Raw genomic sequence first — 13,512 nt, 5'->3', positions numbered from 1 at the left:
TTGCATTTGGCCAGCCCCCATGGATCAGGCCAGTGTTTCCCAACCATTTTTTTTTATACCATGGACAGCCAAGCCCATTCACAAACTTGTGCCAGACCAATAACATTATATTTACATATCTGCATATCCATTATGCAAATAACAAATCTGCAAATATGGAAATAAACTGTTGCCAGTCCCTAACAGATCAGTGTTTGCAGATATCTACACTTAAAAAATCACAGAAACAATTCCCCTCAGGCTCCTCGAGGGGGCAGGTCCTCCCCCAGGGGGACTGGTGCCTGCAGAGGGAGGGGCGCAGGGAGAGGCACCCACAGAGGCAGGGGGCATTTGCGACACCCTGGTTATAAACTTCAGAAATGTTGTTGGGGCAGAGAAGTTGGTGCCCCCAAGTGCCACCACCAGTCACCTCTGCCCCCCCTCCTGCCCGATGGGGATGGGGGAGTTGCCGTTGCCCCCTTTCACTTTCTATGACCTCCCCGAGATTCCCTCCATTGAAACCCCTGCTCCCAGCCATCCCATGCCTGGCATGATCCCCCCAACCTCCCTTCAGTGGCTCCTGCCTCCCCTTCCCGCCCCACCTCACACGTCCCTGTTCCCCTTCACCTCTCTTATCTTCCCCCACCCCTCTTCAGCCACCTCCCCACTCTCTCTGGGGTGGTTCCCCCTGCCCGGCATGATCTGGTAGCAGCTTCCCTGGTCCCAGGCTGGGATCACAGCCCCCTCTGCTGAGAGCAGCCCATGGCCAGATCCTCCCACTGCAGCCCTGGGGGGGCCTGCTCTCTGGGAAGGGGAGGCGGTGCTGTACCCAATGCTGGGGCTCAGGGATACACCAGAGCCGGGCCCTGGAAGCAGAGGGCAGGAAAGGAGCCAGGCTGAGGCTTTGCAGGGAGCAGGCCGGGGACCTGGCAGGAGGAGGCTCCAGCGAGCACAGAGCCTACGCAGGGCCAGCCTGCTGGGAGGGGAGCAGGAGCATCCAGCACCATTCAGGCCAGCGGCAGCCGACACGGGGGAGCTCTGAGACTCCCGGGTAAAGGCCTCCAGCCCCCCAGCCCTGGGGTTAGGTGGCCCTGGAAGCAGGCCCCCTGGAGTAGCATTGTGGCCAGGGGGCTCTGACCCACAGGGGGGCCGGCCCCAGAGCCCAGGGCCTGGGAGTCTGGTCAGTAAGTGAGACTCGCCCGTCAGTCCAAGCTGCTTTCTCCCCGGCTGCCGTTCCTGCCTGTCTCGTGCCAGCGCCGCGCAGGCCAGTGGGGCAGGACGGGGGGTGTCCGTGGGGCCCTGCTCTCAGTCCGTCCCTCACAGGCCCTGTGGGCTCCTGGAGGGCTGAGCCCGTCGCCCAGGTCTGGCGCGGGGATGGAACATGGGGCATGTTTCCCCCTGTGAGCGTGTGCGGGGGCAGGAGGGAGCCACACGGGCCCGGCTGAAGGTTTTGTGCTGGGGCTGGAGGCTTGAGCCCGAGCTGTCAGCCTCAGCGGGACTTGCTCCTCCCCCCTCTCCTGCCTTGCTGCCTCCTTTGGCCAGCAGCGCTCAGGGGCAGCCGGGAGAGCCGGCACCAAGGGCAGAGGAGGCCGAGGCACAAGCCCCTCAGTGCAAAATCAGTTTGCCAGAAAATATGCAAATAAGATCATGACTCATGCAAATGAGACCCTAATTAGCACCTTTTTTTGCTGAGAAAACTCGTCGTGTAGATAATGCAATAGAAGCACAGCGTGTCAGAGAATTGTTCCAGTGACGCTCCCAGACGAGGGGGTTACAAACCCCGCGCTAGACCCCGTGCCAGGGTTTCGTCACCAGCACGGCTGTTCCTGTTCTGTTCTGCGCTGTGAACGTTCCTGAGAAGGTTGGAACCAACCCGGCTCCTTTAGGGAGCGGAAGCTCCTAGGGGCGGAGACTGAGGTGTTTAAACAGTACGAGCAAACCGGGGGCAGCACCAGCCGGCCCAGGCGGGGGAGAATCGCACTCGGGTGTCCTGGGGCTGGCTCGATCACAGCGGGCGGGCTACAGAGAAGGGCCGCAGGTGCAGGCTGCAGCGTTGGAGGCTGGGGACAAGCCGCTGACTTTGCTGCCGCGGGTCAGGCTGGATCCTCTGTAGGCTCCGTGGCTGACCTGCCCTCCCCCAAGGCAGTTCAGCGGCTCATGCCCCGGCCCTTACACGCAGCAGCGACCAGAGCCCCAAGCCCGCCTGCCCCTCCCGAGGGAAGTGCAGAGTCCGGCACCCCCAAGCTACCGGCCCGAGGGCCTGCGGGGAACCAGCACGCGGCTTGCGCCCAGAACAGCGGTGGGACCGGCAGCAGCTGCCCAGCCCAGCCAGCGAGCTAGGGGCTGCAGCCGCAGCTCAGAGATCTGGGCTCCTCCGCGCATTCCGGTGTACCCAGGGGTGCTCATTTACATACCCACGATGCATTGCGCACAGTGATTCGCCACCCACGTCCATGGGGCAGAGTTTGCTCCTAAAGCCCCTGGCTCCCACGCAAAACTCGGGCTATCAGCGTGGCAGAGCAACAGGCTGCAGAAGGGGTGGGGATTTGCAGACGGTCCGGTGTAGCCACCGTGAGTTGAGAAACAGACGCCGTTTTTCTGGCAGTGCCTCTGCAGCAACTGTGGTATACTCTGGTTTCTCTTCAGATTGTATAAATCTTTCGCCTTTTACTAAAGATTTCCGTGGAGAGGAACATTTATGAGTTTTTACTCAATTTTTTGAGGCTTCACTCTAGTGAAGCTACCCAATGGTGTAAAAAAACAGAACTGAACTATTAGTTTTTGTAGTGAGGCTTGTAGGTGCCTGTGTTTATTTGAAAATGTTGTTGACCTTATGGTGTGCTACCTTTTATAATAGTAGGTGCTGTGTTAGTCTAGTCTAGCTAAAACAAAAAATAGAGCTATGTAGTGCTAGCAAGAGGGGCTATGTCTAGACTGGCATGATTTTCCAGAATGCTTTTGGTGGAAAAGAACTTTTGGCAGAAAATCGTCCGTGCCAATCTAGACACGTTTTTCTGCAAAAAAGCCCTGATCGCCATTTTCGCGATCGGGGCTTTTGGGGAAAACAAATCTGGGCTGTTTACACTGGCCCTTTTGCTCAAAAGCTTTGTGCAGAAGGACTTTTGCCCGAACCGGAGCAGCATAGTATTTGCGCAAGAACACTGACAATCTTACGCGAGATCGTCAGTGCTTTTGCCTAAATTTAAGCTGCCAGTGTAGACAGCTGGCACGTTTTTCTGGAAAAGCAGCTGATTTTCTGGAAAAACTGGCCAGTCTAGACACAGCCTTCCGTTAAAAGCATTTGTGGAAAATCATGCCAGTCTAGACGTAGCCAAAGGATACAATCAAAAACAGTGAACACCTATAAAAAAGACAAATCAAATTTCAGAACAGAGGAGAGATGGGAGGGGGGAGGTAAATGTCTGTGAGCTAATGATAGTAACGGTGATAATTGGGGAAGCTATCTTTGTAATGGGTAAGATAATGTATATAACTGGACAAATGTCTCAGATGCTTCACCAAAGAATCAATGCACACAAAAGGGATATCAGACAGTATCACAAAGAAAAACAGTGTCTTGACATTTCAACCAGAAATGGCATTGTCTCAACGACTTGATTACCTGCATACTGCTTGGCTACGTCTACGCTGGCATGATTTTCCGAAAATGCTTTTAACAGAAAAGTTTTCCTTTAAAAGCATTTTCGGAAAAGCACATCTAGATTGGCAGGATGCTTTTCCACAAAAGCACTTTTTGCAGAAAAGCGTCCGTGCCAATCTAGACGCGGTTTTCCACAAAAAAGCCCCGATTGCCATTTTCGCGATCGGGGCTTTTTTGCGGAAAACACTACTGTGCTGTCTACACTGGCCCTTTTCCGGAACAGTTTTCCGGAAAAAGGATTTCTTACAGTAGATCGTCAGTGCTTTTCTGGAAATTCAAGGGGCCAGTGTAGACAGCTGGCAAGTTATTCCAGAAAAGTGGCTGATTTTCCGGAATAAGTGGCCAGTGTAGATACAGTCCGGATGCGCTCGGCTCTGGAGGGCGACAGGCCCGGCTGGGCCAGGGGTGTTGGGGCGAGAGCGGAAGCTGCATGGACCCGGTGCCTCTCGAGTGGCGGCTCCTGCCCGAGCCAGCTCCTGCTGGGTGTGCAGGCCGCAGCTGGGGAGAGCGCCAGCGGTGTTGAGAGTCGGGGTGCAGCAGCGCCACCGGGCTCCTCGCCGCCGAAGTGGGGCTCAGGCCGGAGAGGGGAGAGAGTGCCGGGCCCAGGCAGACAGTCAGGTGGGGGCGTGTCCCGGGCGGAGAGGCGGAGCAGCGTGAGCATGTATGCAGATGTCAGCACGAGCGGAGGCTTGTGGGAGCGGGCGCGGGCTGGTGAGTGGGGCCCGCTTTGGGCAAGCGGGGCTCGGTGTGGGTGTCAGGGGCGGCTTGGGGGTGGGTGCGGGCGGTAGGGGAGCGTTTGGGGCACGGCGGTGTGGGTGCGTGAGGCGGCGTCCCCCATGATGTGAAAGGGTTTGGACGGTGGGGGGCAGGCGGTGGTTGTGCAGGTGGAGCTTATACTTACCTGGTAGAGGAGATACCACGATCACAAAGGTGGTTTTCACTGGGTGAGGATCATCCATTGCATTATGGGTGTGTTGACCCCTGTGATTTCCCCAAATGTGGGAAACTCGGCTGCATTTTTTGTGGCAGTGGGTGACTGCGTTTGTGTTTTTTTCTGGTGTTTGCTGTGAAAAATAGACTGATGGATGACCAAGACAAACAGAGAAGAAATATTGCTGCTCCTGTTCTCACTCCTTTTTCTCTCTGTGGTGTGCATTGCTAGTTTTCTGCATTTTTCTCTGCTGAGTCTCTATTCCACATTCAGGCTTGGCTTGGCCTGGCCTACCACATGGGGGGGGGGGGTGGGTTCTGTTTTTTGCTTCTTCTGCCATCTCCCGGGAAGCACATCGTTTTCCTAGGCCATTGATGCCCCTCTTCAGCCACCCTGCTTGTCTTACAGGAAGTTTCCCCTAACGGCCGGCCAGCTGGACAGAGACAGAGGCATGTTGTCTAGACGTACCCTTGGATTTGAAGTAACGCTCATATAATTTGTAGTCTATCACTGAGCTACTCTCCCTGATGTTTGCACTGTTAGGAGTTGAGAAGGGGACAAGAGGCTTTTGTAGCCCACACACCCCTGGGCCTGTCTCCATCACTTCTGCCTCTGCCAGGTGAAGGGAGGCCGCTGGGCCCAGCATCTTTTTACCCAGCCAGGGCTGGCTTTTGGGGAGAGGGAGGGGCCACTGGAGGCACTTGGTCCCCTGGCTGTGTCCGTGGGGAGGTGGCTGTGCTGAAAGCCAGACTGGTTTTCCTATTGTTAGGCAGGACCCTGCAACCCATGTTCTCTCCTGCTTTTCTAGCCTCTGTTGCCTTGTTGCCTTCTGCAGGTGTCCTTTCTGATGGGACAGGCCACGTTCTTCTCAGGGTCTGGGTACCATGTTGCCCTAGAAAGGCTTGTGGCCAAAACACAGGCCTCACTGTGACCAGGATTTGAACCTGCGCAGGGAACCCCTATTGGATTTTAAGTCTAACACCTTAACCACTTGGCCATCACAGCTCTAAGTCAGAGCAGGCCAGGGAAATTGGTAAATAATCTCAGTGCCCAGGCCTGATGTCACCTGACCCACAGAATTCACACGGCAAACCATTTCACCGGTCATGCAGAGGGTTCCTGGGTGCTCTGGTCTGAGGCTGGTTTAGAGGTGAGTTCAAGGGGAAACCTCACAAAGGAGATTCCAGGCAGCCAGGCCATGGGGGTCTCTGAGATGCCCCAGCCCTGCAGCCTGTCCCACCTGGCTGTTGCCAAGGTTGCTCTGTGAGGTCACTGCCTCCCAGCCAATAAGCTGAGGTGCTGCACAAGGCCCTTGTGATGTCACTGCTGCCTTGCAGGCTCATGTCCTGCCCCTGGCCAGCCCTTTGGCATGTGTGAGCTGCTCTCCCTGCCCCCCTCACTCAGGGCTGGTTCTGGGGCTCATGCAGGGAACATCAGAGGCTACCAGGGGCCCTCCTGTGGGGCTGTGATTGTTGCTGTCCCTGCTCTACAGACCCGGCCATAGAGCCTCAGGAGGCTGCAGCGGTTGGAGACACGTCCCTGCTTTTGGGAGGGAGACGAGATATCAAGGCCCATGACTTGGAGCCAGCTGCCTATACCCATGGAAAGCTGATTTTCAGAGGGGTGTGATCAGCCCTTCCTGTGTATCTGGCTTCTTCAAAGGGGCTTCATTAGGAGCTAAAAGTTGAAGAAGGGCCATTTAGAAGGGTGAATTTCTTTCCCTGGCAGTCTTTTCTGTGTGCCCCAGTGGCCTAATGGACAAGGCACTGGCCTCCTAAGCCAGGGAGTGTGGGTTCAAGTCCCACCTGGGGTGACAGTTTCCTTTCACTGACAAAGAGTTTGCATTTCTCTGCTCTCTGAAATAGTTGGCAAGGATACTCTGCAGTTACTGTTTCTTTCTCTGCAGAAGCTGTCCAGAGCCCTCACTAGCCAATGCTGGTGTTAGGTGCAGATCTGGTTGCTAAAACCCCAGGTATTCAAAGTCAGAATGAAAGGGCACATTTTACTCTAGAAGGCCCAGGAGTGACAGACAGCAAGAGGTGGCTGTAGCAGAGCAGGGTCTGTCTGGAGACAAAGAGGAGTCTGAGGATGAAAAGGCCCATGAAAGGCAGAGACTCCAGAGGAGCACGGGGTAGTTATTTGGTCTGGCAAAAGGACAGAAAATCCCCAGGCCCTGAGCATGGTGCGGGCGAGGCCCATGGGGCAGTTTGCCTGGTGGGGTTCGGGGGGTGGAGAAGCTGTGAAGCTCTGTGAGTGGATAAGGTGCCTGGCTGTGCTGTGCCACCAGCCTTGTGTGCGACTCAAACTGTCCCTCGTCCCCTTTTGTGTGTCTGTTGCGCTTCCAGCTTCTTTCCTCGGGCACGTTCATCCGGCAAAGACCCCCCCAGGGGATCTTGTATCTTCCTTTGTGCAGCTCAGCCGCAAACACTGCCAGGGCTGGAAGGAAATTGCTGCACTTTGGGAGTCAAAGGTGTTGTCTGGGACCACAGAGCAGTTTTACCCAACAGCTTGAGGGGGGCACCATGGCTTAGCTTGCTCCGTCTAAACAGAAGAGCCTGGGTTCAACTCCCAGTGGTGCCTTGTTGCTTCCTTTGCTCACATTTTCCCAGGTCCTTCTGGGACACAGAAGAGGCCTCCCCTGGCCACCCATGGAACTGCTGGGCTGACCCAGGGCCTGAAAGGGGCCATTAGGCAAAGACCAGAAGTAGCGATACTGGGGTAGTGGCTGCCCTGCACTCTCCGTGGTGTGAGGAGCCGGGTGGGAGAGGAGTCCCAGAGGTGGTTGGGTGGGAGAGTAGAGTTTATCAGACTTTGGGCTAAGCTCTAGAGCAGCCAAGGGAGAGGTGGGGAAGTGACTTCTGGATACTCTGTGTGGCCCGGGGATGCGGATCAAGAGCCGTCCTTGTGTTTTTTGCCGTAAAGTGTTGTTTCTGGGTCCTTTGCCTAAGATCGAGCACGTCTGCCTTACAGAGAGTCATGTCACAGGCACAAGCCCCCAGAGACCCCTTCAGGGACACATCACAGGACCAAGCAAGAGGCAGAAACACTGGGCACTGTCAGTGTCTGGGCCAGAGATAAAGACCCTCTTGGAGCTGTGATCCGAGGGGGAGTCTCTGCAGGCCCGGCAGTCCAGGAGGAGGAATGCAGACATTTATAAACATAAAAACATAAAAACGGCCGTACTGAGTCAGACCAAATGTCCGTCTAGCCCAGTGTCCTGTCTGCCGACAGTGGCCAGCACCAGGTGCCCCGGAGGGGGTGGACCGAATACAATGATCAAGCGATTTGTCTCCTGCCATCCGTCTGCAGCCTCTGACAAACAGAGGCCAGGGACACTATTTTATCCCCTGGCTAATAGCTTTTATGGACCTAACCTCCATGAAATTATCTAACATATGGCCGAATGGCTGATGGCCTTGCAGAGAAAGGCCACCTCCCCCCTCCTGCATCCTAGACCAAGTCAGAGCCAAGGTTAAGGAATTGCGGGAGGGGTATGTGAGGGCCTGTGAGGGCAGGTCCCGCTCTGGGGAAGCACCGCAGCACTGTGCATACTGTGAGGAACTGGACCGAATCCTGGGGTGTGGGGAGCCCCTGTCTCCAGGGATAGTTGTGGAGTCTGGGATGGAGATACCTGGGCAGCAGCAGCTGCAGCTTCAGGATGACAACGCTGATGGGCTGCCATTCCAGGAGACGCAGGAGGACTCCCAAATGTCTTCAGGCAGCGGGGAGGGAACCTCAGGTGAGTGCTGGGAGGTTGCAACACACAGGACATGTCTACACTTGCACCCTCTTTCCAGAGAGGGATGCAAATGGAGACATTCGAAATTCTAAATGGAACCAGGATTTAAATATCCCGCGCTATATTTGCATAATCGTGTCCGGGTGCTGTTTCAAAATACTTTATTATGAAATAAAAAACAACGTTTAGATGCAGTTATTTTGTTTTATGCCTCAAAGGAACAGATCCGTGTAAGATACCGAATGGCTATGGAATGTGTCGCAGTATTAATGTTCTTTGTAGTTGATTTCATACTAAATACATGAAGTCATGTACCTTGTTAATTATCCCTTTTTTCAGTATTTTTTCTTCTATAAAATTATAAAGCTATATTTAGCTAAGCTGTTTGTGAGTAACTGGCGGGTACCACAGTAGCACACATCCGCACAAGCGCAAACGACCTCACTAGTGGTGCACATTGTGAAACTCACTCCACCCATGGATGGAAAATCTCACAGGGAACACGGCCCCCGCCCATCTTCTCCCCCCCCGCTCTCCCCATAGGCAGCTACAGTCCCTTTCAGCCACTAGGACACCCCGGGAAGAGAGGTAGGAGTGGGGCCAAGTGCAAGTCAGTCTGAGGGGGGCAGGCAAAGCTCATCTTGCCTTGCAGAGCCACTGGCAGCAGCATCGCTCTTGTGTACTGCTGTGGAGAAAAACATGCCTGAGAGAAGAGGCAGCATCAGAATCCTCGCAGCAGTTGCCAAAGTAGCTCAGTTGGGAGAGCGTTAGACTGAAGATCTAAAGGTCCCTGGTTCAATCCCGGGCTTTGGCAGAAGCCTTTGCCAATATAGCTTAGTCTCTTTTGGCATCTCTCCATCTCTGGTAAGCAAACATCTGCAGTCAGAGTTCAAAGGCTGAACCAGGAGGCCAGGAATGACGTCATAAAACTGATGGTATTTCAGGGTTAGAAATGGGAGAGGGGATTTCATGCCACCTCAGAGATTGTTGACACAGTAGAACAGGGCTCTTGTCTTCAGCCGCTCCCAGCCTTGCTTCTCTGTTTTTAATTCCATGCCCCCAGGAAGGAACATTAACAGAGCCTGCCTTGGACTAATTCTGAGGCTTCCCCATAGTGAGGACATGCTGTTTCTATTTTCTTAGAATGGAAGTTATTAAGTCGATTTAAGCAATTTCAAAATAGTTTCCAAGTATAAACATGCTCTTCTAGTCCTGGTCTTCACAACGTCCTCTGGCAAGGAGTTCCACAGGTTGACTGTGCGTTGTGTGAAGAAATACTTCCTTTTGTTTGTTTTCAACCTGCTAATATCATGGCGCATCCTTAGTTCTTCTATTATGTTAACAAGAAAAATACCTTTGCTTATTTACAGTCTCAACAACAGCCATGATGTATAGACCTCTATCTTATCTCCCCTTGACTCCACTTTTCTAAGGTGAAAAGTCCCAACCTCTCCTCATATGGCAGCTGATCCAAACTTTCATCATTTTTCTTGTGCATTTCTGAAGTTTCCAATACCAAAGTATGGTTTTTTGGGGGGCAGGGGATAAGGCAACCATATTTCCAGTCAGTGCTCAAGTTGTGGGCACCACGTGGATTTATAGAGATGTAATATGATAGTCACTGTCTTCTTGTCAAGGCCTTTTAAAATAATTTCTAACATCCCATTTGTGGCTGCACATGGAGTGGATGTTTTCAGAGATCTCTCCAGCTGTGACTTGTTGTAGCATATTCGCTTTCATTTAGTATGTGTGTTACTAATTGTTTATACTAACTATGGCAGCTGATTCAAACTTTCATAATTTTTGTCATGCTTTTCTGGACTGTTTCCAATGCCAATGACAGCTGCCTGCATGAAGCCCTCCCCCCTCCTCCACTCAGGCTCTTATTTCCCCAGGCACCTGACATCTGCAGCCTGTGCAGAAAAGCAGCTACCTGGGAAATGTGCTGGGGTGTTGGCCAGGGCTCAGCCAGGTGAGTCTCCCAGCCAGAGCCTGCCTCTGGCACCCCAGCCCCTCCCTTCCCATGCTGAAAGAGCAAAGACTTGGCAGAATTCATGAATATAGAGGAGGCTATTTCCCCTGACTGGGAGCCCAACCCTGGCCGCAGCAGTGGAAGTGCTCAATCCTAGCCACTTGACAGACACAAACCTGCAGTGTTGGCTCAGCTACACTAGTCATCCCAGGTCACTTTCTCTCCCTTTCAGGACGTGGGTCTGTTCTCGGAGAAGGTGCGTGATGCCAGCATAGATGCTCCCCAGCACTTCTCCCCTGGCTGCACCCTCAGGTCCGGAGATGTGGACCTGCCCCTCTGCATCATGGGGGATGCTGCCTGCCCTTTGCTCCCGGGCTGATGAAGCCCTAGACAGGACACGTTGCATAAAGCCAGGAACGTATCCCAGGTGACAGCTCACATTTTCCTAGGTCCTCCTGTGACACAGAAGAGGCCTTCCCTGGCCACCCATGGAGCTGCTGGTTCAGGAAAAGGCTGATTGGGGAGGAACATTGGGAAGAAGGAAACCACAAGCCTGGAGTGGGTGCAGAGGCTGTTGTGACTGGCACTGACAAGGCAGGGCTCTGACTGCAATTGCTGGGACAGGAGAGCCAGCACCACATGCCCTTGTGATTCCCTGAGGGGGGTCAGGACCTAGAGAGCCTGAGGGTGCAACCTCTGCAGCTCCTGTGGCCATGGAGAGTGAGGGTCTGTGGGCAGCAGGTGCTTCTCACTTGTGGTTTCCTTCTTTCTAAAACTCCTCTCCAATCAGCCTTTTTCTGAACCAGCAGTTCCATGGGTGGCCAAGGAAGGCCTCTTCTGTGTCCCAGAAACACATAGGAAAATGTGAGCAAAGGGTGTCAAAAGGCACCACTGGGAGTTGAACCCAGGATCTCCTGTTTACTAGACAGGTGCTTTAGCCAACTGAGCCATGGTGCCCTCCTCAGGAAGTCTGGTGAAACTGTTCTATTCCATGGTCCCAGACAACATCTTTGACTGCCAAAGTGCAGCCAATCCCCATTTCCCTCCAGCCCTGGGGGTGTCTGGCTCCCTAGGCACAGAAGGCTACAGCTCAGTCGGCAGAGTCTCTAACATGCTCCTCTCCCCCAGCTGCTGGGGCTGTAGAGTGGCCTTTGCGGTTTGGCCCAGATGTTGGGAGGGAAAAGTACAACAAACATTAATCAGCTGGCTTATAAATCCCTTGGTCCTAGGGTTTGGGTTAGAGCCCCAAGGAGGGGGCCTGGCCTTCTTCAATTTGCTCCCTTTCTGAGGGCACAGAATTAACAAGAGAAGATTTCTTAACCCCATAGCAATCAGAGTTGGCCAAGGAGTTAGCAACAAATTTTTTGTCAACATTTAAGTAGAGGCAAGGAAACCCTCAGGGGTGTTTCTGTGTGTTTGTAGACCGAGGTTCATTCAAGTGGGTTTTTTTTTTTTTGTGGACCTGCCCCGACCGCACCCCTAGAGACTCTGGAACAAAGAAGACACATGAGAAGAACCCAACTTTCTTCCTTTTGCTGTGACATGGATGGATCTAGCTCAGGTTTCACTCAAGGGGTCCGTCTGCATGTGAAGTACCTGTGTAGGGATAACATATAAATGTATTAAAAATGATTCCCCCAAGTGGAAGTGACTCCCCATAATTTGTTCCCCACAATTTAAAGTGTTTAGATTTATTATTATTATTATTATTTGTTAAGATTGTTAAATGTTTAGATTTATAATTATTGCCCCTCTAGAATATAATTTGTTAGGAAAGTAATATTAGGTCATGTAACTTTAAAACTGTTAAAAATATAATACCATGTAGCCAGAAACAGCTCTTCTCTCTGTGTCCCAGGGCACACACAAACTTATTGTTACACAATTGACCCCCATTCTCTTCAAAGCATTGTGAAGCAATTAACCCTAATCACAAAGTGAAACATTGTAACTATAACAGTAACTTACTCAGCACTCAGAGAATGTTTTAAGAAATGCCACCCAGAAACCTGTGACTTTTTGTAACTACAACTCTTGTATATGTAAAGTTATTATTATACAAAATACTGTATGGGAAACATTAATTAGGGAATGTATGTAAGAGAGAGAGATTGCTTGGACGATGAATGAATGGTTTTGAGAGGTGCCAGCCTGAGAATGCAGCAACAAAGGGCTGAAGAAGGCGTCAGGTGCCAGGGCAACCAAAAGGTGTCAAGTGGAGAAAACCAAGTACTGGAGGCCCACCCTATGAGATCACTGATGAGCACCTGACAGCCACCCTGAACGTGATGCAGCAATTCCCATAGACTGGCATAGGAAGAAATTCCTATAAGAACTGGACTAAAAGACTATGGAGTCAGAGTCCAACGTTCTGCTGCCAGCCTACCAGGAGCTTCAGATGAGCATCTGATCAGGACTTCGCTCCCCACTACCCTCACTTGTGTACAGAGTACCTGGCCAGTATTCTGTCACAAGCAACTTCCAGGCTGGTAACTATAACAACTACACAGAACCTGGATGAATGATTGAATGAATGTTTATATATATATATATATAAGGGGTAAGTAGTGATAGGAATAAGTAGTTAAACAACGTTGTTTGCTTCTATCTTTTCTTTATTCTTTATTATTATCTTTACAATAAATGTGGCTTTTTGCCTTATCCCCCTCATAAGATCCTGCTTGCTTTTATTGGTACAACACCTGTGACAGCACCTGTGCGCTTCTGCCCCTCATCAGCAATGCTATATACTTGGGGGAGCACGTGCCCCGAGACTTATAGAAGGGACAACCTGGACTAGCCACCCTTAGTCAGGCTCCCTTCGATAGCTCAGCTGGCAGAGCGGAGGACTGTAGTGTGTGCTTGGCAAGTGATCCTTAGGTTGCTGGTTCAACTCCAGCTTGAAGGAGTGATTGTTTTCCCTCCGGCCTGGCCTTAGCAGAAGGCAATCAAGGTGGTTGCCTTGGGTCCATGTCTTCAGAGCTCTCCACTGCAATTAAGAGAAAGATTGTGGGTACAAGCTGCCAATCACATTTCTTGGGCTGCGCAGGTTCTCTACACACAAAAGTTCTTTTGGAACAATGGCCGTTATTCCACAATAACAATGCAAGAGTCTACACAGCAATTCCGTTATTTTGAAATAATTCTGAAGTAACAGATGGCTTATTTCGACTTCTGCAAACCTCATTCTACAAAGAATAATGCCTGTTCCAATTAGCTATTTTAAAAAA

At 52.0% G+C, this 13,512-nt stretch overlaps 7 non-coding genes across 7 annotated transcripts; 5 read left to right on the top strand and 2 right to left on the bottom strand.

The window, feature by feature from the left end:
- Window positions 1–2,605: 2,605 nt before the first annotated feature.
- On the top strand, window positions 2,606–2,721 carry LOC142821680 (U5 spliceosomal RNA). The gene has a single exon (XR_012898369.2). It is a non-coding gene; the product is annotated as a U5 spliceosomal RNA (small nuclear RNA).
- A 1,812-nt stretch (window positions 2,722–4,533) lies between these two features.
- On the top strand, window positions 4,534–4,697 carry LOC142821693 (U1 spliceosomal RNA). Its single transcript, XR_012898382.2, has one exon. It is a non-coding gene; the product is annotated as a U1 spliceosomal RNA (small nuclear RNA).
- A 797-nt stretch (window positions 4,698–5,494) lies between these two features.
- TRNAL-UAA (transfer RNA leucine (anticodon UAA)) lies at window positions 5,495–5,576 on the bottom strand. The gene has a single exon. It is a non-coding gene; the product is annotated as a tRNA-Leu (tRNA).
- Window positions 5,577–6,311: 735 nt separating this feature from the next.
- On the top strand, window positions 6,312–6,384 carry TRNAR-CCU (transfer RNA arginine (anticodon CCU)). The gene has a single exon. It is a non-coding gene; the product is annotated as a tRNA-Arg (tRNA).
- Window positions 6,385–9,051: 2,667 nt separating this feature from the next.
- On the top strand, window positions 9,052–9,124 carry TRNAF-GAA (transfer RNA phenylalanine (anticodon GAA)). Its single transcript has one exon. It is a non-coding gene; the product is annotated as a tRNA-Phe (tRNA).
- A 2,041-nt stretch (window positions 9,125–11,165) lies between these two features.
- On the bottom strand, window positions 11,166–11,239 carry TRNAT-AGU (transfer RNA threonine (anticodon AGU)). The gene has a single exon. It is a non-coding gene; the product is annotated as a tRNA-Thr (tRNA).
- A 1,861-nt stretch (window positions 11,240–13,100) lies between these two features.
- On the top strand, window positions 13,101–13,190 carry TRNAY-GUA (transfer RNA tyrosine (anticodon GUA)). The gene is given in 2 exon segments: window positions 13,101–13,137; window positions 13,155–13,190. It is a non-coding gene; the product is annotated as a tRNA-Tyr (tRNA).
- The last annotated feature ends 322 nt before the right edge of the window (window positions 13,191–13,512 follow it).

Source organism: Pelodiscus sinensis, chromosome 19 (genome assembly GCF_052426305.1).
Source record: "Pelodiscus sinensis isolate ZL-2025 chromosome 19, ASM5242630v1, whole genome shotgun sequence".
Classification (NCBI taxonomy): Eukaryota; Metazoa; Chordata; order Testudines; family Trionychidae; genus Pelodiscus; species Pelodiscus sinensis.
This window is presented reverse-complemented; position numbering and strand designations above follow the sequence as displayed.